Below are 24,427 nucleotides of genomic sequence, written 5' to 3'. Positions count from 1 at the left end.
AGTTTTTCATGTACTGCATTTTCTTTCCAATGTATCAATATATCCCCTTAATGTATGAGTCATTTTATGATCTGCTTCTGTTGCTTTCAATCAGAAAGTGTCCTAATTCAACATTAAACTCTGAGAAACTTCCACCTTCTACTCTTCAAATGCAGATTGTCTAGATGATTTCCGAAGACATATTGGCTATTTGTTTTAGGCTGAATTTGCCCTGAGTGATTTTGTTATCTCCCAGATCCAAAGGAACCCTCAATGTAAATAGTTTGACACTAACCAGCCATCACAGGAAAGAGTAGATAATTATTTAAAAACAACACAAAATATTGACAACATAACTAGAATTATTAGTCTGAGAAGTAATTGGATCATGAAAGTGCTAACCTCATCAATAGATTCATCCGTCAATGAATTCTTAATCTGAATGGGCTATTATAGGGGGGGGGCTGTTTGGAAACTATAGGAGGTAGCACCTAGTTGGAGGAAGTAGGTAACAGGCCCTAGAAATGTATTTCTTGTCTCTGGTCCCTTTTTCTCTTACTATGCCTCCTGACTGCCATGAACTGGGCAGCTTTCACCTAACATATCCTTTTTCCATGATGTTCTGTCCAAAGCAATGAAGGTGCTTGACCATGTGCTAAACCCATACGCCAAAATAATTGTTCCTTCTTTCAAGTTTCTTTGTCACATGTTTAGTCACTGTGATGAAAAGTTGACTATGTTTTTTTGTAGAGAAGTTTACATAATACACACTATAAGATAAACATATAAATATTTCTGAAGTAAAACTGATAACATAGCTGAATGTTTTTTTTTTCTGGTTATCTTGTTGGCTTATATTCCATTTAAAATTAGAAAAAAATGCAAATAACATGACACAGTAGTTGAATTTATATTTTATTCTCTTTCATACTCCTTTCTTCTGTGCATGTATATGCATACGAACATTTATGTTTACAAATATTTAAACTTTAAGTAAATGCCTAGAAATCACTTGACTAAAATTGCCTGGTCCTAGTTAAATCTTCTCAATTTCTTACAAAACCAATTAAGCTTATACTGAAATTACTTCTCTACTTTGTCTGTACTTACTGAGAAGTTTATATTCTATTGTGTAAATTGGACTTTGGAGCAGCATTTAATTGTGATATAAGTTTAACGTTGTCAGTTTCATCACTCATATTTTGATTAAAAATGCCCTTTAGTTTTCACACTTCTAAAGTTTCCCTCAATATGCTTAAATTCATTATAAAACTCTTCTACCATCATGCATGACCACTCTGTCTTCGATGCTAACTGCATTCAATTCATCCTAATTATCCTTGTTAACACTTTTCTCTTGCCTTCTAAGGATGCTGCCATAATGCGGATGGAGTACATTGTGCTTTCTGTGCTTCTATGTAATGCCTATGGATCATGATTACCATACGTGTTACATAGCCATATCTATTCCTCTCTTATTTATTTAAATTATATATAGATTCATTTAAAAAATTCAAGGTATTATATGCAAAATATTTTTTTCTTTCTCACTCTGAGCATTAAACCACTTCAATAGCACAAACAGAAAAACTGTTGTATGGAGTTTGGTTAAAATAGATCAAGGGTGAGAAACAGTAAATGCACAAAGGACTTATACAGTAAAGTGGAAAAAATGAGAAAAACAATACATTCATAAGCACATTGTTGGCTTAGAGTTCTGCTCAGTGGCTCCCTGCAGTTGTTCAGTGAAATTTAAAATGTTAAGCAAGGCCCTGAGTCACCAATATGAACTTCTCTTCCAGCTTAATTTCCACTCAATCTAGTTTCAGTTAGACTCCCAGCATGTGTGCTATGCTTTCTGGCCTCTTTGTCTTTGCTAATGCTATTCTGCTTTCCAGATTTAAAAAAAAAATCATTCTGCTATGCTTTTAGTTTTCCTTCATAAATATCTATATGTGTATCTTATATTGTAAATTATGTAAACATTTCCACACATAAACATGCTGGGAGTTTTTTGCAGATTAGAAAACTAAGTTTAAAAGTAAAGAGTAAGAAACAGAAGATAATTTGAGTTCTTACAGCACTGGATAACTTTCTTAATGAATCAGATACATCTTCTTTGTATAAAAAATATAAATAAGACTTATATGGTCTATTCATTATTTAACTTTATTTTATTCAAAGATATTTAAGGTAACTTACAAAAATAAAAGCATTTTATCTTATTTATTTTAAGTTCTTTTATTTATTTTTTCTCTAAAGAGGTGATAGTACTTTAGGAAGGATGTAATGGAGGCTCAAGTCTTATTCTTCTTTTCCTATTGAAATGAACAAAAATGTATTAAAATGGGATAAAACCTATGACAGGTCTGGAATAGAAATTAATAATTCCAAAATTTATATATATATATATATATAATTCAAAACATATAATTCAAAATATGTACATATAATTAAAAAATCAGATATGTAATATATATAATTCAAATAATTCAGTTATAGTTCCTATGAATCTCGTTTTATTGCAGTTACTGAGAATATTCTAAAGCTCCTCTTTCCAAAAGTTTTCAACACATTTAGAAAACATATTTGCCTTGGGAAAGAACTAAATAAATCTCTTGATTAGGAGTAAAGACAGGGGACACTGTTTAGAGTGACTACTTTACATGCATTCTCTTGTTTGCCTCTTCAAATATGTTCTATGAAAACAACACTAAAGCATACTAGTTTCTACAGCAGCTATCTGCATCAAAATGACAGCAAAGGGATAGGGATAGGCAACCTACACACCTGTAGCTTGAAATGAGAGCATACATGAGAGGAGGCAGTGAGGCTGAATGAAACCCACTATGTAGTCTGTATTCAATATCTGCATGCTATTTGTCTGAAAGGGAAAGCGCATAGAACATGGTGTGTAGCAAACCCAAGGAGGATCCTGTGAAAAGCCATTTAGTGGGCCTGCTATGGAGAACCAGTCAGACTAAATAGAAATATTGACAGGAATATGAATATGCAGCATTCTCATTAACAGCAAAGAGATGAAATAGCAAGACACAGTGAAAGCCCTACTGGGGATGTTCACTTAACACAGTGCTTGAGGGTTGCAGGCTGGCTTCTGGGTAACCAACTTACTCATGTCAATTTGCCTCATGTAGAGTTATGGCTTAAGATTGTATGAAAATATTTTCTTTTTTTAAAAAATTTTATTAGATGTTGATGGACCTTTATTTTATTCATTTATTTATATACGGTGCTGAGAATCGAACTCAGTACCTCACACATGCTAGGCAAGCACTCTTCCACTGAGCCACAACCCAGCCCCTGAAAATACTTTCAATGGCCATATTGATCACATGGAAAATAAAGGTAACTATTCCCACATTTTAGTACTGTATATCTACGCTAATAAAAGTGATTAAGCAGAAAGAATAGGCCTCTTATTGCCTATGGAAAAATCTGTAAAATAAATGAAAGTAAATGTAGTACTCAGGTTATGGTGCAAGACTATTTTACAAAACTTCTTAAAGCAGGAAAGAGTATGGTTTAGTATTAAAAACTGTAATAACCTAAAACAGTAAAATATAGACCTTAAAATAAAATGGAGGATAAGGAGTTACATATTCAGAATGAATATCATAGTTGCATCTCCTACACATAACCACAATTGTTGCTACTCCACCCTGACTTCTCTATATACCTCCAAGTCTCCTTACTCCTCTACTCAGCCACCTACTTTCAGGTAAACTACCTCTATCCTTGGATATAGGCTAGCAGTAGGTGCTTTTGTCCTAACTAATCAAAGTAATATTATACCTGGATTATAGATATAAAAGTGGATGGGGTCACTTGGCTTTGAGGGGGCAAGATGTCCAGTCACACAACATTTTTGTGCTGAAGGGCCTTGTACTTGGCTTAATGCTATAAATATATCTTTGATCTTGTGTATTTCGTAGGTGAAGTTCCAAGAGACTCTGAAGTACTATGAGGTATGTGTTATATGTGCATCTACTGACAGTTCTTGCTGCACATTTGCAGGTAACATTACTAATATACCAGGAGCTGAGCACAAAATGTGTGCCCACATGACACATGTAAATTCAGCAAGACTCAAAGTTAGTATGATATGTTTTATATTTTTAAGTGAGAGCACTGATAGCCCTGAGAGACTAGGCTTTCCATTGGAACCAGAATTTTCTTCATGCAGAAATAGTGAAGTGCAAGAAATGAATAATCAAGCAGTCTTATTATATTTTTTACTCATATAACTGTTCTGAATTATCTAACCACTTGGATTGAAAATGGTGAAATAGAAAGAAAGGGAAAGAAAAGACAATTCATACTTTCTTTCAGTTTATGAGTAAACAGAAGATAGAGGAGCCTATCTTTTTGTTTTGAAAACAAAAACAATTGAGTCTATATTGCGCAGATTTTGACTGTAATAAAAATGAAATACCAATGCCAGTACCAACTACAAACTATAATTTGGGCGATGTTGCATATGAGTTAAATGTTCTTATATTTGCATTTACAACTGATGTTGCACAGTATGAAGACAAATGATACACTTGCTAACTATTTAGATTTTTCATATAATTTACTTAGAATACTATTAAGTAGCAAATAAAAAATGTTTTGACAAAATAAGAGGAAGACGGCAGGAATAAATATTAAAGCTTTATATTTTATGACATTTCATTTCCATTTTTCAGTGAGTCCTACAAGTTACATATCTGGTCTTATATTAGGGACCATGTAGTCTAGTGTGGGTAGAATAGTATGATTGAAGATGATGTGTGCTACAAGTTATCAAGAAAAATGTTCATTTCCTTTCTGAACATTTCTAGAAGTGTCGCGACCCCTCGCTGGCAAGGGAAACACCACACAGGATTCTTCTTTCAGCAGTTTACTCAGGACTTTTGAATCATGATGAGAAAACAGGAACAGGAAAGGAAAGAGCGCGAGCGGTCGGTCTGCCCTAGCTTAAGTACCCAGCCTCCCCAATGAACTAGCACCACGTGGAGAAGTCTAATAGGTGCAGCGCAGTGGAAGCAGGCCAGAGCCCAGCCCCACAGCCTTACAAGGAGTTGTTTACTTCTAACAACTCTAACCGCTAAGTCATCAGAAGCAGGAGGCCAGCGCCATTTTCAGGGTGCGGTCGCCGGCTCCCAACATAGAAGAGACTCAACTTCTCTATCCCTGAACATGTGTTTCAGAAATAGTGGGAAGTATTGAGACCACAATATAGATCAACCTTCAGGTGAAGATGGTGGAATGAATAACATATTGGAGGGTAGGAAAGAAACTCAGCCCTTGATGACATCCATTGAACTTTTGAATAAACCATATGTTTATTGCATGTCCATAGAATAGAATAATAAGGGAAGTTAATGCATGTTTATTTGAAACAGTTTGAGCAGAATTTTGTTGCAGATGTCTTTTGCATGTTAACTTATAGACAATGTAGTAGAAAAGAAGAATAGATACAAACCAAAGATGTTTTTGAATGAGACAAAAAAAAATTTAAAAATTTTGAGGAAGTCATATTTTATTATAACAAAATCAGAGACTGCATTAAAACAATTAAAAATAAAATATATGAAGCAGATAATGCAAATCAATGATTTGAACCAACTTGACATGCTATGGGTGGATGAAATAAAATTGACACAGGTTTAAAATAATAGAGAGAGGAAGGCTGACAGAGAAACAACATAGATTCTAACAGCAATCTAAAATATTCTGAATAAAATAAAAACCCAAATAATTTTTAATAAATTAGCTAAATCACAGGTAGAATTAGAATGGCATCTGAAATAACAGGGTGATACTTTGTATCTTAAGAATAAAAAGAAATTCAGTTGCAGTGGTGAATGCTATAAATCCCAGTGGCTGGAGAGGCTGAGGCAGGAGGAGCTTGAGTTCAAAGCCAGCCTCAGCAATAGCCAGGGGCTAAACAACTCAGTGAGATCCTGTCGATAAATAAAATACAAAATAGGGCTGGGGATGTGTCTCAGTGATTGAGTGCCCCTGAATTCAATCCCCAGTAGATTTTTCCTCTCCAAGAATAAATGAGAGAAAACAGTGCAACAATGATAAATAATTTTGAGGGAAAAGGACATGATCCAAGGTTACTACACCCAGGCAAGCTATGATAAGTATGTGATGTCAATAAAAACATAGGCTACTATATACAGGAATCTAAAAGTTCAATTTGTATAAACTTTCTTTAAAATGTCTTCAACCAATCTTAAAATGAATCACTATAATCACTGTCCCTAAGTCTTCTGAGCTCTAATATTACCCTTCCTCTTAAGGTCAGATAAATATCATTAGAGACCCAATCCAAAGAACTTAAAGAAAAGATAATCTCTGCCCAAATATTTCTCAGGCTCTGAAGCATCTGTTTATTACATTTCTCCCTTTGAATTATAGCTGCTTCTTCTTGACACATCTCTTGTGGACATATCTGCATGTTATTCCAGATTTTTGTTGCTTGATTTATTTCAAAATGTACATACAATTATTTTTATTTATTTCCCATGATTGTGCCAAGACAATTATTAGAATGTAGTAATTAATAAAGTTTGTTATAGATGCAAGAGTACAAAGTACCACCAGCATAAAACTCAGTTGCTCAATCCCCCCAGGCCTATGCCTATTTTGCTAGGGATCTTCCTATCACAAAGATTGCCCTAAAAATTTGTTCATACTCTCTATGTTTGAAGTCTTAGTCACTCTTTTATTTCTAATTTCAATCAAAACACTAGTTTGCAGTAGTTTCAACACTTCAGGAAATCTGCTCTTGAGGATTAGATTATCATTCATTCATTCATTCAAATATAAAAAAGTTTACATTTTTTTATTGTTCGATTCTGACATTTGAAAATCGTAATTTATGTCTTCCTGTGCTCTTTTGGCCTCGATAATGTCTCAATTAATTACTTTTTTCCAAAGCAGTAAAAATCTCCTTACTAAGTAGATATGTATACATTTAGACCTTTAAAAACCACTTGTGTGTATGTGTGTGTGTGCACACACACACATACACACACAGAAAATTTGCAAGTGTCTAATTAGGTTTTCTTCACTGAGCTCAGAGCTCCTAGTGAATTCTTTGTCTTGGCTCCTGGTCAAAACACCTCTGCTTTTACATTCTTCCAAGATTGTACATATATATATTTTTAAATCCCCAAACTTGTTCAGCATAAACTCTTCTTTGTCAATGGTAACCAAAGAATGTCTTTCCTCCCTTCTCTAACAAGCCATAAGAACAAAGACTCTTTTTTTTCTTTTTCATCCTATATAAAGATTCTGGAGAAAATTTAAGGTATCACAACTATTTTTGCCATTATTAATAATGCTGAGATGAAGATATTTTATTCTTGGCATTGATAATTACAGAATACAGTTTTAGACCTGCAGTTGTTGCACTGCTAGGGAAAAATGCATATTTTTCACTAAGGGAAAAAGGAGAAGCGTGATCCTTATTTGCAAAATACAGAAACACCTAGAAGTCATAGGCAGAAAGCACAAGGTAAGACAAATACAATTCAACATATTGGCTGCAGCAATTAAAAGACAGAGACTTTCATATAAGTAAAAAATCAAATCCAACTCTGGGCACTCCATGTTCATTAGACTAGTATTTGGTAACATCCAAAAAGGAGGACGAGGAGGAGGAAGAGCACAAGAAAACAAACAACAAGGAACCTAAATTGTATCAATAAAGCAATGATGACTAAACCACAACATCACAGCTTATCCATACTGTGAAATATAAAACAGTTAAAAAGTCTTGTTGTGTAAGGTATCTTATAAATTCAAACATGGAATGCTTTTCAAGACAAGTAAAAATGAAATTATACTATGCAAGATATAATTTGTTTATTTAAAATAAAACTACATGTTTCATATGTCCAATATATAGACAGATATATCTGAGATGATGCAATCCATTTGGATAAGGAGGTTATTGCTAAGGAGGTGACTAGAATTCAGTATGATTCAAGAGGGCTTTCATTGACTGTATATTGTTTTTATATTTCACAGTGAAAGTTTACTTAGGGGAACTCAAACACTGAGCCACATCCCCAGCCCTATTTTGTATTTTATTTAGAGACAGGGTCTCAATGAGTTGCTTAGTGCCTCACTTTTGCTGAGGCTGGGTTTGAACTATCCATCTTCCTGTCTCAAACTCCCAAACTGCTGGGATTACAGGCGTATACCACAACTTACAAATATGTCTATTATTGTTTGAATTGGAAGTGTGCTGGAGAGCATCTTTTCCTCAATGCTTTGAGTTGTAAGCTTTTCACGAATAGGTTTGGTTTGTTTTTCTATATTTTGTGTTCTTAACAGTTCAGGGTTTACTCTCTTTTACTGCATAAATTTTTCATTTCTTCTTTACATTGAGAGGCAAAATTATATATTTTATCCCCCTGAGTGTTTTTTGTGCATATAAAGCAAGAACAAAACAAAATGAAACAAAACAAAACAAAAAATCGTGTTTCTATCACCCAACACTTCTAAGAAATACAGGTCACATATTTAAATGAAAAGAGACTCAGAGCAAACAGTAGCTCTTAATTTTCGGTTAAGTAATAAGTAGAAGGCCCATTTGACTCATGAACTGGGAATAAAATCAAGGTTTTTTTGTTTTGTTTTGTTTTGTTTGTTTGTTTTTCATAAAAGGAAGCTAGAGTAAAACAATAGGGGTTGGGGAGAAGTATCTTATGAAGATGGGAGACCAGTAGAGAATGGAGATGGGGTGGGAAAGAGTGGAAGGAAAGGGCAAGTACTGGGGAATTAATTGGCCAAATTACATTAGTGTGCATAGTGTACACATATGAGTATATCACAATAAACCCCACTATTATGCAGAATTATAATGCACCAAAACAAAAAATTTTAAAAAGAGAATTTGTCATTCATTGAGCCACCATGTCTAGAGAATGCACTAGTTCATTAGGAATAGACATGGGAAAGGATGCAGAGCTACATCTTTTGTACTTTTCAAGAAGGACTGTGAGATAGTACAGATGCTGGAAAAGAGTTTGGCAGTTATAGAAGTCAGCAGTCACACCCCTGGGTAATTATCACAGACCTGAACCTCATTGTCACACAAAAGCCTGTACACAAGTGTTCACAGTAACTTTATTGGTAATAACCAAAACATGATAACAGCCCTTATTTTCTTCAATATGTGAATAGATAAATAAATGGTGATATCATCTATATAAGGAAATGTCACTCAGTAATAGAAAGCAATGAATTATGCACACAAAAACTCTGATGTATTTTTTAAAAACTATACCAAGTGGAAAAAAACATTATTTCACATCTCTGTAATGATTATACATGTTCTTTCTAGATTTTGAAAAGTATTTTTTCTTTGAAAATATCAAATAGGTCTTCATATCACAGATTCATTGAGAGAAATTGTCTTAGAAGTGAAAAGAAAACCCTAAAAGATCCTAGAAATGTAATTTGACATAAACAAAAGAATAAATAGTTATAAATACATTGACCATTTCTTCATTTCATCAAACCTGTATTTACAGACAAAGGAAATTGTCTTTTCTAATGCTTTCCCCAAATAATAGAAGACAGACTGAACCAAGTGACTTTCCCACAACTGTTATAGCTCAGGAGGTTTGAGCTGAGACAAGGAGCCTTTTCTTTTTTAATCTAATGATCTATTGATAGTATAATCTACTCATTTTTCTATTTCAATTTACATGATCTTTCAAATGGCTTTGGTCCTTTCACTGCATTTTTGTTCTTTATAGCCTTAACTTAACTTTTCCATTATTATTTCTCCTCTCTTGGAAAAATTTAGGTTGCTAATACTTTTAGGAAGCTTCTCTGATCACATTTTCCTATATGGGTAATTTGTCCATCTCTATCACACAGTAGCCTGATATTTCCTCAAGTATCACAGTGCCTTATACTTTTTGGTTTATAATTTATTTCTTTCACTAAATTGTAGACTTTATAAAGACAGATAGTATGCATTTTGCATACTATTGTATCCCTAAGTAATATTTGCTATACTCTAAGTATTTAATGACATTTTATTCAATAGATAATTCATTCAAACTACTCTACCTCTATGATTTCTCAACTTCTAAATGCAGTTATAATTAGAAGATATTGAAAATTAGCTAGATGTTTTAGTTAGCTTTTTCATTATTGTGACCAAAATGCCTGACAAGAACATTATACAGGAGGAAAAGTTATTTTGGTCCACAGTTTACCGGGTTCAGTCAATAATTAGCCAATTCCATACTTCTGGGCCAAGATGAGGCACGACACCACTGCACAAGGGCATGGTGGACAAAAGCATCTCAGGACATGGCAACCTGGAAGGAGTTGGGGAGGGAGAGAAGGTTGGAGGAAGAGAACTGTGTTCACAAGGAACAGAATATAAACCACAAAAGCATTTCCCTAGCAGTTAATCCAACAATTAGGCTATCTATTCTTACAGTCATTTCACCTCCAAAGAATCTGCATTGTTTCACTTTTTATGGACACCACATATCCAAAACATAACTTTCTTTTCCCCTGTCTCCCAAGATAAATGCACATCTCAATATGCAAAGTATATTTAGTCTGTTTTTGAAAGTCCCCATAGTCTTAGCAGTATCCACACTGTCCAAAAGTGCAAGCCCAAAGTCTCCTCTGAGACTCAAGGTGAACACATGGATGTTTTTCCCTTGTAAAGTTCAAAATCAAGTCACATATATCCATAGTGTCACACAGTAAACATTTCCATTCTAAATGGGAGGAATATAGATTTAGAAAGAAGAGATATAACCAAAGTAAGACCAAAATCCAGCCGGGCAAATAATCCTATAATTTCATGCCCGGCCTCTGAAGCACATGGCATCATCTCTGAAGCACATAGCTTCACAACTCTGTGGCCTTGCTGGTTACAGGCTACATGGTCTCTCTCTTGGCTTTTCTCTTCTCAATTTCTGCAGATTTCCTCAGCAGATGTTGAAGTCATTGGTATCTTTTGATCTCAAGGGTCTTCACCACAGCTTTACCTTCTTTCTCACTTGTACATACATTGCCCTCTCAGTGGAAATCTGTGGGGACTCTGGCTTGCTATTCTTTGCTCCATGATCTCCTAACTTCAGCATCCAGCAATCTTGCAGAAACAGCAACATGTGGTTGATGACAAGGTTTGCCACCATCTCTAGCAGTAGTTAAATCTCCTAAAACCACAATTGCAACAGACTCTGAGTAGCTAAGCACAGTGAGACAACTTCCTAGGATCTGCTCTGCAAATGGGGTGCCCCCCCACATGTTCTGTCCTCAAAGGAATTTTTATTTTTATACCCTTGAGCCTAAGATGGGTATGATCTTGCTTATTCTTGAGAATCCCTCAAGTCATTTTTCTATTGGTTCTGGTTAAAGTAGTTAGCATATCATTCATGGCTATAATCTCTTTAAAATTATACCTTCTTTAATCCAGGTTTTATTTGCACTTTTGTGACCAAATTGCAAATTTTTCAGATCTTTGCTTTCTGTTGTGCTTTCTGCTCCTGATTATCACAGTGCACTTGGTTAAAAGCTGCCAGCAATATTCAGGCCACCTCTTAAAGGCTGTGCTGCTTTGAAATTTTCTCCACTAGATTTATTAATCCATTAACTTTAAATTCAGACTCACGGAAAGTCTTAGGCAATGTAAACAACTTCTTTGCCAGAATATAACAGGATTAGCCCCTAGTCCAATTTCCAACAGAGTCCTTCTCCTCTGAAAACTTCGGATCCCAATCTTTACTGCCCACAATCCTGTGGGCATTGTGGTTTTCTGAGCTTCTACCAGAATTTCCCATTAAGCTCTGCTTACAACATTCTATAGATTTCCAGCTCATATCTCTAATCTTTTCAAAATTCCTCCGCCTGCGAACTAGACCCCAAAATTTCTGAACCACAGTCAAGTTAGTCACAGCAGATTCCCCATTCTTGGTACCAATTTCTGTATTAATCAGGTTCTCTAGAGGAACATAACACATGGATATAAATTTATGATTATATATGACAATAAAAAAATTATTTGATTGCCTTATATAATCAGAAGCTGGATGGTCCCAAAATGACCTTCTGTAGACTGGAGAGCTGGAGAAATGAGTAGATTCTCAGTGCAAAAAGCTGGAGTCTCAGATAGAACACCAATGATATATCTCCAATTGAGAACTAAAGATCTGGAAACTCCTTAGAGAATAGTTGGTTAGAGTCAGCAATGTTTATAGAAACTGAATTAACAATAGCTAAACTGTGGAACCAACCTAGATGTCAATCAATAGATGAATTGATAAAGAAACTGTGGTATATATACACAATGAAATATTACTTAACATTAAAAGAGAATAAAATTGTGGCATTTTTAGGTAAATGGGTGGAGTTGGAGAATACTATGCGAAGTGATGTAAGCCAATTCTCCAAAACTAAAGGCTGAATATTTTCTCTGATTACTGGATACTGATCTACGATGTAGGGTGGGGCATGGGAAGAATGGAGGATCTTTGGATATTGGCAAAGGAGAGAGTGGGGAGAAATTAGGAGGGTAAGAAATATGGTGGAATAAGATGAACATTATTATCCTAGGTACATGTATGATTGCATGAATGGTGTGTCTCTCTAGTCTCTGTACTGTGTACAACCAGAGAATTGAAATGTTGTGCTCCATTTGTGTTCAATGAATTGAAATGCATTCTGCTGTCATATACAAATAAGTAGAATAAAAAACACTAAAAATGTTTTAAAAAAGAAGAAGAAGACTAAAGAAGCAGGAATATCATGCATGCAGGTGGTCATAGCAGCAGTCAAAACACTCATTCAAGAAGAATTAAGCTTGGATCTGCATTATCTTCTTCTTTCTTCCACCTTTTTATTTTATCCAGGTCTCTAACCTATTAGACTCTGTTGCCCACACTTAGGATGGGTCCCTTCTCAGTTTGCTGTCCCACATGCCAATAATTTTTAGAAATGCCCTGTTATGATTTTTATGTAATGTGTCCCCCAAAAGCTCATGTTTGAGCCAATGCAAGAAGGTTTAGAGGACAAGTGATGGGATTATGAGAGTCTAATCCAATCAGTGAGTTAATTCCCTGAAGTTGGCTAAGCTATGGCTAGAGGATGTGGGTCATTAAGGACATGTCTTTGGAGAATATATTTTGTATCTGAAAAGTGGAGTCTCTCTCTATGCTATCCGATTATCATGTGAGAGTCTTCCCTCCATCATACTCTTCCACCATGATGTTTTGCTTTACCTTGAACCTCTAGGAATGGAGCCAGCTGTCTATGGACTAAGACCTCTGAAACTGTGAACCCTAAAATAAACTCTTCCCCTTTCGAAGTTGTTCTTGTCAAGTCTTTGAGTCACAGCAGAGAAGACACTGACTCAAACACACCCTCACTGACATATCCAGAAGCCTCTTATTCTTAGGCACCCCTTAATTCGATTGAGTTGACAATTCAGATTAGCCATCACATTAGACTCTGGGAAGAAAAGTAACATTCATTTATTGTTTCAAATTTGGAGTTTTACATATGATTTCTTTTGATCCTCCTACAATATCCTAATATAGAAGGAACTATCAACACACCTTTATCTTAACAATTACAAAAATAAAAATTAGTCTAAGGGTTAGATGATTTATCTTCCCTTTGGTTTTATAGTAAGACCTTGGAAAGTTGAGAGGTTGACTAGTCTGGAAGCAAAACATGGTTTTTTCACATGACAAGTGATGCTAGCTGTTGGCTGAAGGGTCAGATGGGATATTAAGTGGAGGAGCGGTGTGTTCCTTTCTTTAAAGTATTATGTTGTCCTTGTGAATATCAACAAATAAGAAGACATCCTGCTTTTATTCTGAAAACTTTATCACTACATAATGTTATATTCTACAAACTTGAAAAATATTCTGATTTCATGGATTCCAGACAGGTATTTTCCAGTTAATATTGTCACCTTTTTCATCCCTCATATTGATCATTGTGTTTTTTGTCCCTGATTAGTTATTTTTCCTGCTATTTATGGGTTTATAATTTTGATGGTCATCTTAGAGAAGCATCTTTTGATCTCATTGATTTTTTTTGTTATATCTTTTTTTTCATTTGTTTTATTTATTTCATCCCTTATTTATTTGGAGAATAATTTCTCTTTTCTTCTAATGTCAGAAGGTGAAATCCAGGTCCTTGTTTTAGAAAGGTCTTCCCTTATAATATGGCTTTTATTGCATACCAAATCTGTGATGTGCTATACTTTCATTTTCTTTTATTTTAATATATTTATAATTTTTCTTTGATTAATGAGTTGTTTAGAAGTATTATGTGCAGTTTCCTAATATTTGGCAATTTTTTCAGATATCTTTCTCCTATTGACCTTTAATTTCATAACTTTATGGTCACAGAACATAATTCACAGTATTTAAGCTCTTAATTATGTTGAAACTGATTTTATGACCCATAATATGAACTATTATATCAAATATTCCACATGAATTTGAAAACTTCTTCTCTTTTGGGATAAAGTATTCTGTAAATGCTGGTTGGTTGCAGTTAATTGAGCATGTGTTTAAGTCTTTGAACTTATTAATTTTTTGTGAACTTATCAGTTATTAAGAGAGAATTCTAAAATATCTGACTGTAACTATAAATTTGTCCGTTTCTTTTAAAATTCTCTTAATTTTAGGTCAACACATTTGGAAGAGGGTACAGATACCAGGGATTGAACTAGGGCAACCACTGAGCCACATCCCCACCCCTTTTTTATATTTTATTTAGATACAGGGTCTTACTGAGTTGCTTAACGCCTCAGTTTTGCTGAGTCTGGCTGGCATTGAGCTCTCAATCCTCCTGCCTCAGCCTCCAGAGCCTCTAGGAATTCAGGCTTGTGCCACGCCACCTTGCCCTGCTTATGGCCACCTTGCCCCACTTAGCTCCACACATTCTGAATCTCAGTTGTTTGAGTCAGAGACTAAGGATTGTTGTGTTGTCTAAATGAACATGTCAACTTTGTCATTATGAGATACCCCTCTTTATCCTTACTCCTATTCCTTGTTTTGAAATATAAACTGGCTCATATTCATATTAGCCTGCTCAGCTTTATTTTGTTTAGTGGTAGAATAGTATATACTTTTGTGATCTTTTATTAGTCATGTCTTTGTCATGTTTAAATATGAGGTGTCCCCCCAAAGCTCAGATGTGAGACAATAACCAGAAAGTTTAGAGGTGACAGGAGGGTTGAGAGCCTTAACTTAAACAGTATATTGATAAACTTGAATGCAATACCTAGGTGGTAACCGTGGGCAGATAGGCTGTGGCTGGAGGATGTGGGTCACTGCAGACCAAGCTTTAGGGTTTTATTTTGTTCCTGATCAGTAGAGCTCTCTCTGCTTCATGATTGCTATGTCCTGAGCTGTTTTCCTCTTTCACACCCTTCTACCATTATGCTCAACCTCACCTTGGGCTCAGAACTATGGAATTGGCCAACTCTGGGCTGAGACCTCTGAAACTATGAGCAACAAATAAACTTTTCCTCCTCTAATAGTTCTTATCAGGTATTTTTGAAAAAGCTCACTGAAGCAGTCTTCATATTTAAAATGAATTTCTTATAAGTCACCTACAGTTAGGTCTTGCTTTTTAGTCACTCTAACAGTATAAACCTTTTGTTTTGAATATTTAAACTATTTAGATTTAATGTTACTCTTGATATTTTTGGCTTATATTTATCATCTTACTAAGTGTTTTCCATTTGTCCTATCTCTTCTTTTGTTTGTTCCTTTACATCTTTTTGTGATTTCTTTGTTATGTGTCTTTAAAATATTATTTTTATTTATTTTGACTAGGATTTATTAATTATTTAACTAATGGGGTTCCACATGATATTTCAACACATGCATTCAATGTTGCATATACTGGTCACATCTAACCTCCCTTTATACTTCTTCTTCCCCCACATGACCTTCCTAACATCTAGCAATCATTATTATTCATTCAAGTCAACATATGAGTGACAACATGTGGTTCTTGTCTTTGACTTATTTCACTTACATAATGCCCTTCAGTTCTATCTATTTAACTGCAAATGATAGAATTTCATTTTTTATATGGGTGAATAATATCCCACTGTGTATATATGTACCACCTTTTTTTTACCCTTTCATCTGTTGTGAACACTTAGGTTGATTCCATATCTTAACCATTATGAGTAGTGCCACAGTAAACATTGGTATGCAGGTGTAATAATTACTTTATTACTCTACTTTATCTGTTTTATTGGTTTATGAGACTGCTTCAATTTTTAAGGGATTGCCTTTGGGTTGATAACATTTCATAAGTTGGCTGAAATATTAGCTGTACTTTTCAAGGATGAGTAAAATTTTGATGGCTATATAAAAATAATAAGCACTGTTGATTAAAAGGAATTCTGGTTAAAACAAAATGAAACAATTTGTGTGTAGAGAAATTTGACTGATTTAGTTGAAATGTCTTTACATCAGAGTGGTAAGACTTCCAACTAGGAAAGGAAGAATAACAGTTTAGACAGCATTACTCTATACTTTAATATATAACTAATGGAGAATCATAGAAGTTGAAGGGGTTGAAGTAAAACTTTTTTGAAATTTAGTCTGACAACTGGTGCATGATAGATTAGAGGACAAAAAGAATATAGACAAAAATTGCTTGGAGTTTGAGAATTGTTAAAGACTGTAAAGATTGCATACTTTGTGTTTTTTCATTTAGAAATGAAGGCATACAAATCAAGAGAAGTCACAGAGCTTGTGTGATGTAGCTTCAGCAGAACCTGGGTCTTTTGCCTTCTCATCTGGTACTTTACATACAGCTCTGTTCAATTGTTATAATGCTCTTTTTTCAGGTTAAGCATGAGGTGGTAAGATGCTAAAGGAGGATGATGACCACAGGACTGAAAGATATAAACCTAAGTGTGACAGTAGAGAATAAGCAACCTTTGGGGAGGTAATAATTAAATAAGATAGCCACAGTGTGCCTCTCTTAGGTGATGTACTTGAATAAATTATCATGCTAGTGAGAAGGAGTCCTGGGAAATTTGAAGGAAGAAAGAATGTTCCAAGAAGGATATACAGCAGTTTCAAATCTATGAACAAGAAGGCTGTCATAACTTTAGCTGATAAGCAAGAGTAATGTGGTACAAGATGATGTCCTTAGGCAGAAACCAGATCATAGAGGTTCTTGTTTGGGCTTGGGTACACTCTAGTGAGAAGTTGGAGTTTAAGTATAAGGGGAAGTCACTATAAGGTTTGAATAGACTTACGACATGAAAGATGCACTTTGAAAAGTTCACTGTTACTAACTATGGAGAGCAAGCTTAGAAGGAAGACTATTAGTCTGTAGAATATTGAAATGACTTAAACAGTAGAAGGCTGGGGTTTACACTATCAGGATGATGGCAGAGCTGGCAAGATTTGGTTCCAGATAGATTTTGTGATTAGTGCAACTGGGTGACTGGTATGCCATTTACTAAAATAAGCATTGTATGTGGATGGATTGGAAGAAATAATTCTGAATGAGCACAACAATATTGAGAAGACAATCCATGATCTGAAACCCTTGAGACCACATGGTATAAGAAGCTGATGTTTTGGAATTTAGAAAGGTACTATTATTCAAATCATGTCTGGTAACAGAGTCTGGGGAAATATCTCTTAATTCTTTCATCAAATGCATTAGAATCTCTGCAGCATAATACTTAACTTAAATGGGATGAATTAAGATAACAAATAACTCAAATTGGTTCGAATCAGATTTCACCTAAAAAGGAGAGCACAGAGAAAGAATTTTGGATTTCAGTATTACACATAATCAGTATATAAATCTATAATATTTAACCTATTATAAAGGTTTTGTTGGGGGCAGGCAAATAATACATGTGAAGTGTTACCTCAGTTAATAAAATCATTGTGTGTTAAGAGAAAATTGTGACTTTATTGATTCCTTCCTCCTCTGGGATTGAAAAGGACTGATATCTGGACATGCCAGATCAAAAACTTTGGTAAAGAGGAACTGTAAGATTTCCATCATAAGTTATTAGAAAACTACTGGTATCATTTCTTGAAATAAAAAAAATGTCGATAGCTCTCCCTCCTCCCCACAAAAAATAATAATTGTTGAAGGGAAATCGTAGTCATGACTTTTGTTTTGACTTCTAGAGGAGTTATCTTTTTTTTCTTTTCTGCAAAGAGACAGAAAATTAATATTTTAGGATTTGAAAACCATATAGTCTCTGCAGCAACTACTCAACCCTGCAGTAGCCATAGACAATACCTAAAGGAACAAACAGGCTGTTCCAATAAAACGATATTAAATTTAAATATCACATAATATTCACATGCCACATGTATTCATCATGTTTTTGACCCTTTTTTTCCCAACTATTTAATAATGGAAAACTCCTTCTTAGCTCAATTATTAGAATAAATGGCAGGTCAGACTTGGCTGGTGGGCTTGCTGACTTCAGTACTAAAGTGGTAAGTTACTTCCTTCACTGAGGTATGCTTCACTTCCCTGAAGTTAGAAGGAAGGGCCAGAATCAAAGGTAGAAAGATAATGAGAGCCCAGTTGTAAAGAGGGAGAGATGACAGAAAGGAATGGGGTCAAGGGGAAGAAATCTTTGCAAATATGTGTTGTTTTCCCTGTGAAGTAGTCACTCAGAACATTAGAATGAGGTTTCCATGGCACCATGCTTTTCTTTTTTCTTAGACATTTCAACCTCTGTTCTGAGAAACACTGTCTCATTTACTCCAGGAATCCACCTGCCTACCCCATATGATTTGAAGATCAAGAATTATTGTTAGCTTCATCTGCCCTTCCTTTCAGTACCATCATAAATACAAAATTAGCTTCAGATAGTTCTAAAATCTCTGCCTCTTATTTTCCCCCCAAATGGAAAGGATCTTTTGCTTTTCCAGAAGACCTGGACATTTATTACCATAATATTTTAAAATTTATTCAAGATGGAAATCAAATTTTCTTTCAATATAAATTTAAATGTTTCTCCCTATTCTCTATTCAATATTCAATTCCAATGTACAGTTTTCTAGTTTTCTTTCCCCAGATTTTTTCCTCCCATAGGAAAGCCAAAGAGGAAAAAAAAAAGTGAGCTGGAAAAATAAAATTATTAGAAGTGTTGTATTTAGCAGGTGGTGGAAAGTAGAATAAAGAGAGCAAGTTGATCAGATCTGTATATAACTCTGTTCACTACAACCTTATCTCATGATAAAGTCTTGAGCATTAATATAAAGATAAAATGCTTTAACCTTTAAGTTTATGGGGCAATGTATTCAAGTTTTTCAAATCAATGATTACATTCATGCCCTACATATTTGTACAAATTATAAAATCAATTCTTTTTAGAAATACTGTAAAATTATTTAAAATTGTGTACGTGCTGTGTGATATTTCTGGTTTCTTTCACACTTAAGATTCTCATTGAGAATAAAACAGTTTTTTTTCCCCATTAAACTGTAACATGATTTGGCATTTATATATCCTGCAGGAGATAGCAAAACACTACCTGCTTTGAATTGGGATATCTAAGAAGGTTTCTGGATTTAGCAAAACCCCAGATACCAATAAATAAAGAAAGAAATATTTTAAAATTGCTTTGCCAAGGATAAGATTCATATGTCTATTTTTACTTGATACCAAATAAAGGTACCCTTTTTAATCCAAGAGCTCTGTGCCATCTTCCATCACACTGACATTTTCTACAGGCATTTCGTGTTATATTTAATGTATTTTCTTTTTCTTTTTTTCTTAATGTGATAAGGAAATTTGTTTTGCTAAATATTGATTATTTTTTTAATTATGGTTACATTTGTCTACCTTGCACATTGTCAAAGAAGCTTTTACTATTTTCAGTGCTTTCTTGTACTTGTTGGTTTTGAGTAAGAAAATAAATCATCTAAAGAAAACTTCAAGGCATATAATTAAAAGATTTTTTTTCCAGAATGATGCAGAGCTTTTCATGCAACATTAAATAAAACTTTCCAAAAATGCAAGAAATGTTTAGCCCTCCATATGTAACTGGATAAAGCATAGTTTGGCCAAAGGTGAAAATTTCCCAAAGCTGTAATATGCTGAAGGATCATGTGATTTCTCTAAATGTTAAGTTTACTTAGTTACTTTGTAATGTTTTGTACATGCTCATTCAACTTTGAATTAGAGTAATTAATCTCATTGTGTATTTGACCACAGAAAACCACAGAAATATCTTTCATAATTATTTTGTCTTCATAGGTTATTGCTTTTACAGTCACTTACTTGATTTTAAAACATTAAACAGTTACAGGTATGTGACTGCTACAAAAACAAGACTTTAAACTCTTTGATTTTACAAGTTCCAGAGAAGGCGAATAGTTTTTCATTTTATAGTGGTTTTGTGTTTACTTTCTTGTTTTCCAAAATTATGACAAAAAATATCTTCTGGTATTTCATTTAACTATATTTTCTAATATTTCATTAATATTTGTATCCAATCTTTATTTTCTTTTCATGAAACATAACCAAAGGTAATTCTTACTTCATATGTAACATATACTTTACCCTGTGGGAGACCCAGTTGAAAGATGATGATAAGCTAATTACTTTGAAAGTTTAGGAGAAAATGATTAGAAACTGATATGAGCAAAACTAACAATATCTAGCTAATAAATTAGGATAAAATAACCAGAAATATTCATGCTTATTCTGCAGAACATAATCTCTTAACATTTGCAAAAGTACTCACGCTCTATTCTTGGATTAAGTGACATGTCTGCATTTTGCCATTTGTTTAAAATGGCCTGTTGGCTATATCATTTTCCTTGTATAATGAAATAATAATGTAAAGAACCAACCCTGAAAGCAGCCTTTATTTTTTTCTACATCATATTCCATAATCCTAAAAGGAAACATAGAGGTAAAGGTTACAAAAGTGTTTTCTTTGCCACACCATGAAATCTGTCCTAGTTGCAAGTGAGAGGGCTCCTGTAGAACCCTTTCTTGCCATCAAGAATCCAAATTAGCAACAGCTTGCAATGATAATCAGTTCATTTCAGTGTACTCAAAATGGGCTCATTATTATTAATTTTTGCCAACTCCCAAGCAATTCATGAACCATTTTTAGATTTTCAAAAAGCAGTTCATGAATCAGACAAAAAAAATTTAAAAGGAACCCATCCCACAATGAGATGATGACTCAGAGTCCTTTGCTGTAGCTGTGTCAACTGCCGAGCATCTGAAATCTGATGAGGATGGGGCTGATGGAGAAAAGGCCATGATGAGCATGGAACAATGTGTTGAATTTACATGTTAAAACTTCTTGTTGGTTTTGGCAATTTTGCTGAGGATTATTGAGAAATCCATAACATCTGGATGGGGGGGAGAAGCTCTACTAAAATGATGAAGTTTATATTGGTCGACAAGACTATAAATGGAAAAGAAAGTAGTTTCTTAACACAGCTGTTTCCAATTTTGTTAACATTTTAGGCCAAATTCATTTGAACAAAAAAAAAGAGAGAGAGAGAGAGAAATAAGATAAAACTCTTATGTTTGAGATTTATACTCTACAAGTCTGACTTAATGTACACATGCTGAAGATATTCTTAACTCAAACTAATATATCTTGAGAATTGATCAATGAGCCTTTGGTCCTAAGGCTAGACTCTAACCTGTCTTTGAAGTGCATACTAGTGTTAGCTGTGTAGCCAAGAAACTTGGGATGACTTAAAAAATCAAATAATCCCTTTAAATTAATTTGTTTTTAAGTGAAATGAAGCCACCAGACTCCAGGCACTCTCTTGAGGAGCGGTATGTGTTGTAGCTTTCATATCTTAGGAAACAATTTAGTTTAATGTGTAGATCACTGGTTGAATCCCAAGAGAACTAGATGTTCTTTGCACTTATTGTGTGACTTACTCATCACCTACCCTTCTGCCCTTGACTTTCTCCCACTATAAGATGAGAATAACAAAAGAAGACAAAGAAAATATATGCAAAGATGTTTCCTTACATTCTTCAAAGGAACAATGGATAAACCAAATTGCTCATACGTATACATGGGTATAAACAGACACATACAAACATATATGTATTTATTTCTATTAATGTCACTTGGGCTTATAGTTTTTCATTTTCTTCTTATTAGTTTCCCGATATCTCTTTTAAACGTTTTACGAAGGAAACTGAATGATTGAAAATCCCCTCCTCCATTTTCAACTTGTCTCCTAATTTCCGCTTTTCCTTTGCTTTCACTTTTCCGCAATAGCAGCCCTCAACCACAAGTAACAAGTACAAGTAACAAGTAAAAAAAAAGTGAAATAAGAACCTCAAAAATAAACAGGCTCCACTATTGTTTTCCTTTTATGGATCCCTGAAGTCATTATGCAGCTGAGTAAAATGAGAACAGCATCTTTGTAAAATGTTCTGTTAGCTTGTTGATGCTTTTTGGCTGGAGATGACTCTTAAATATTGATGACAATTACAATTTACTTCCTATGCTTTTATTTTCAGAATTCAAGATTTCTTTTAAGGCATGAACATACCAGTATCAGATAGATTTGTTAATTCTCCTTGACATAAGTAAAGTCTGGGACAGCAAGATGTTTTAAAGATCATCAACAATATGATCAATACAGATTGCCAAAATCAATTCTGGAGTCTGACTCTTCCTACTGTGAGCAGTTGTCACAATGTTCTTTGAGAAAATTGGCAAGAAATGATAAGGATTCTGTCAACAGACACCCATCAATAGAAAATAATCCCCCTACAGACCTATCACAGTCCTTTTGCCTTTTCTTAGCAAATAGGTCATCTATAAGGAAATTCTGATTGAATTTCATGATTATCTAATTTAATATAAGCTCTTATGTAAGATATTTCTTTGATTTGAATAGAGAAAGAGCATTAAATGGAAACATGCATTTCTCACTTATAAGAGAAGCAGCACCTACTACATCAAGTTTGCTTGAAATCTCTAGAAGTAATTTTCAAATTCAGACATCTCTCTTCTAAAAATCTGACTGGTAGACTGTGGTGAGGGTCATATTTTTATTTTACATTTTAATCACCTGTAAGCATCTTTAGATGTGTATATTTACTTGCCTGTCTCATCCTTTATTTTACAGCTCTCCTAAGTTTTTCAAGGATGCTGGGAATACCAAGGTTCTATGGATAGTTTTCATGATAGCTCAGAATTTCTTAAAATTCAATAAATGAATTTCTGTTTATGTATGTGTTTATATTGCTGACGGAATGGGAATTTTAATAATTATCTGATTTACTATGGAGTCTATCAAATACCTTTGAAAGGAAGGGTAGAAGAAGAAGGGGGAAAAGTGACCCAGAGCAAAATGATTTGTTAAAAATTGGTTCACTTAACCCTAGCTGGGCATTCATTTAGTTAAGAAATCGTGTGCTTACTGAGTGCCTATGCTGAGCCATCAATGGACTATAACAATAAGAAATGCTTAAAGACCTTATATTCAAGAGAAAGGAGAAAGACAACAAAGCATGTCAAGTTTTAGGTGAGGCAGAACTAACTCAACCTCCCAATGATTTTATATCACAGTAATAGGAAACAGTGTAAAATTGCTATACACACAGGAGGTTTTTAATTTTAGGCAACATCTTCTATCATTATGAAACCTTGCTATAAATCAATACCTTGCTGGCATCGATGACAATGATCTACACTTACACTTTATACTAATACTGAGTACTGTTGATGTTAGAGCAAACAATTCTTTGCTACGAGGTGTTGTCTTTTGCATTTGTTTAGTTGCATCCCTCGCCTGTACTCACTGTATGACAGTAGTTCCTACTCCCCAAGTTATGACAGCCAGATTTGTCCCCAGGAGTGGTCACCTGTCCCCTGAGGGTAAAATCATCCCAGCTGAGAAACTCCACTTTAAAGGACACACCTGTTCAAGCCAATGGCAAGGTGTGTGGTGATGGATACTTGTTTTCATTGTCACGGTGAAGAACTTCCCACTGTCTTGGAGTACACTTAATCTTCCTAGATTTGAATTTGTAATTCATCAATCTACAAAACTTCCACTAAAGACGAATGCTTTTTTTACTCAAAGTAAGTTTCTCTCCCTCCTCTTTTTTTTTTCTTGTTTACTTATATAGTAGCTTCTTTCGGTTCTGTTGCTGTCATCTCTACAAGAAAACACCTCAACTTCAGTTCCATGAAAAAGAAAACAAAGGTAATCTAAGAATGAGCAGAAGAAAATGAAGAAAGCCAATGGAATTAGATATGATAGAGGCAGGGAATAGGAAAGAGGAAAGCAAATAGAAAAAAAAATGAGAAGAAACATGCAAAATGGGAAGAAAGTCGTCAGGAAGGCTTCTGCAACACATGCTGCATGTTTATTTTATATCTTTGCCCCTGGGTTTGAATTCTGTATTGATCACA

The sequence above is a fragment of the Ictidomys tridecemlineatus genome, chromosome 5 (assembly GCF_052094955.1).
Source record: "Ictidomys tridecemlineatus isolate mIctTri1 chromosome 5, mIctTri1.hap1, whole genome shotgun sequence".
NCBI classification, from domain to species: Eukaryota; Metazoa; Chordata; class Mammalia; order Rodentia; family Sciuridae; genus Ictidomys; species Ictidomys tridecemlineatus.
This window is presented reverse-complemented; position numbering follows the sequence as displayed.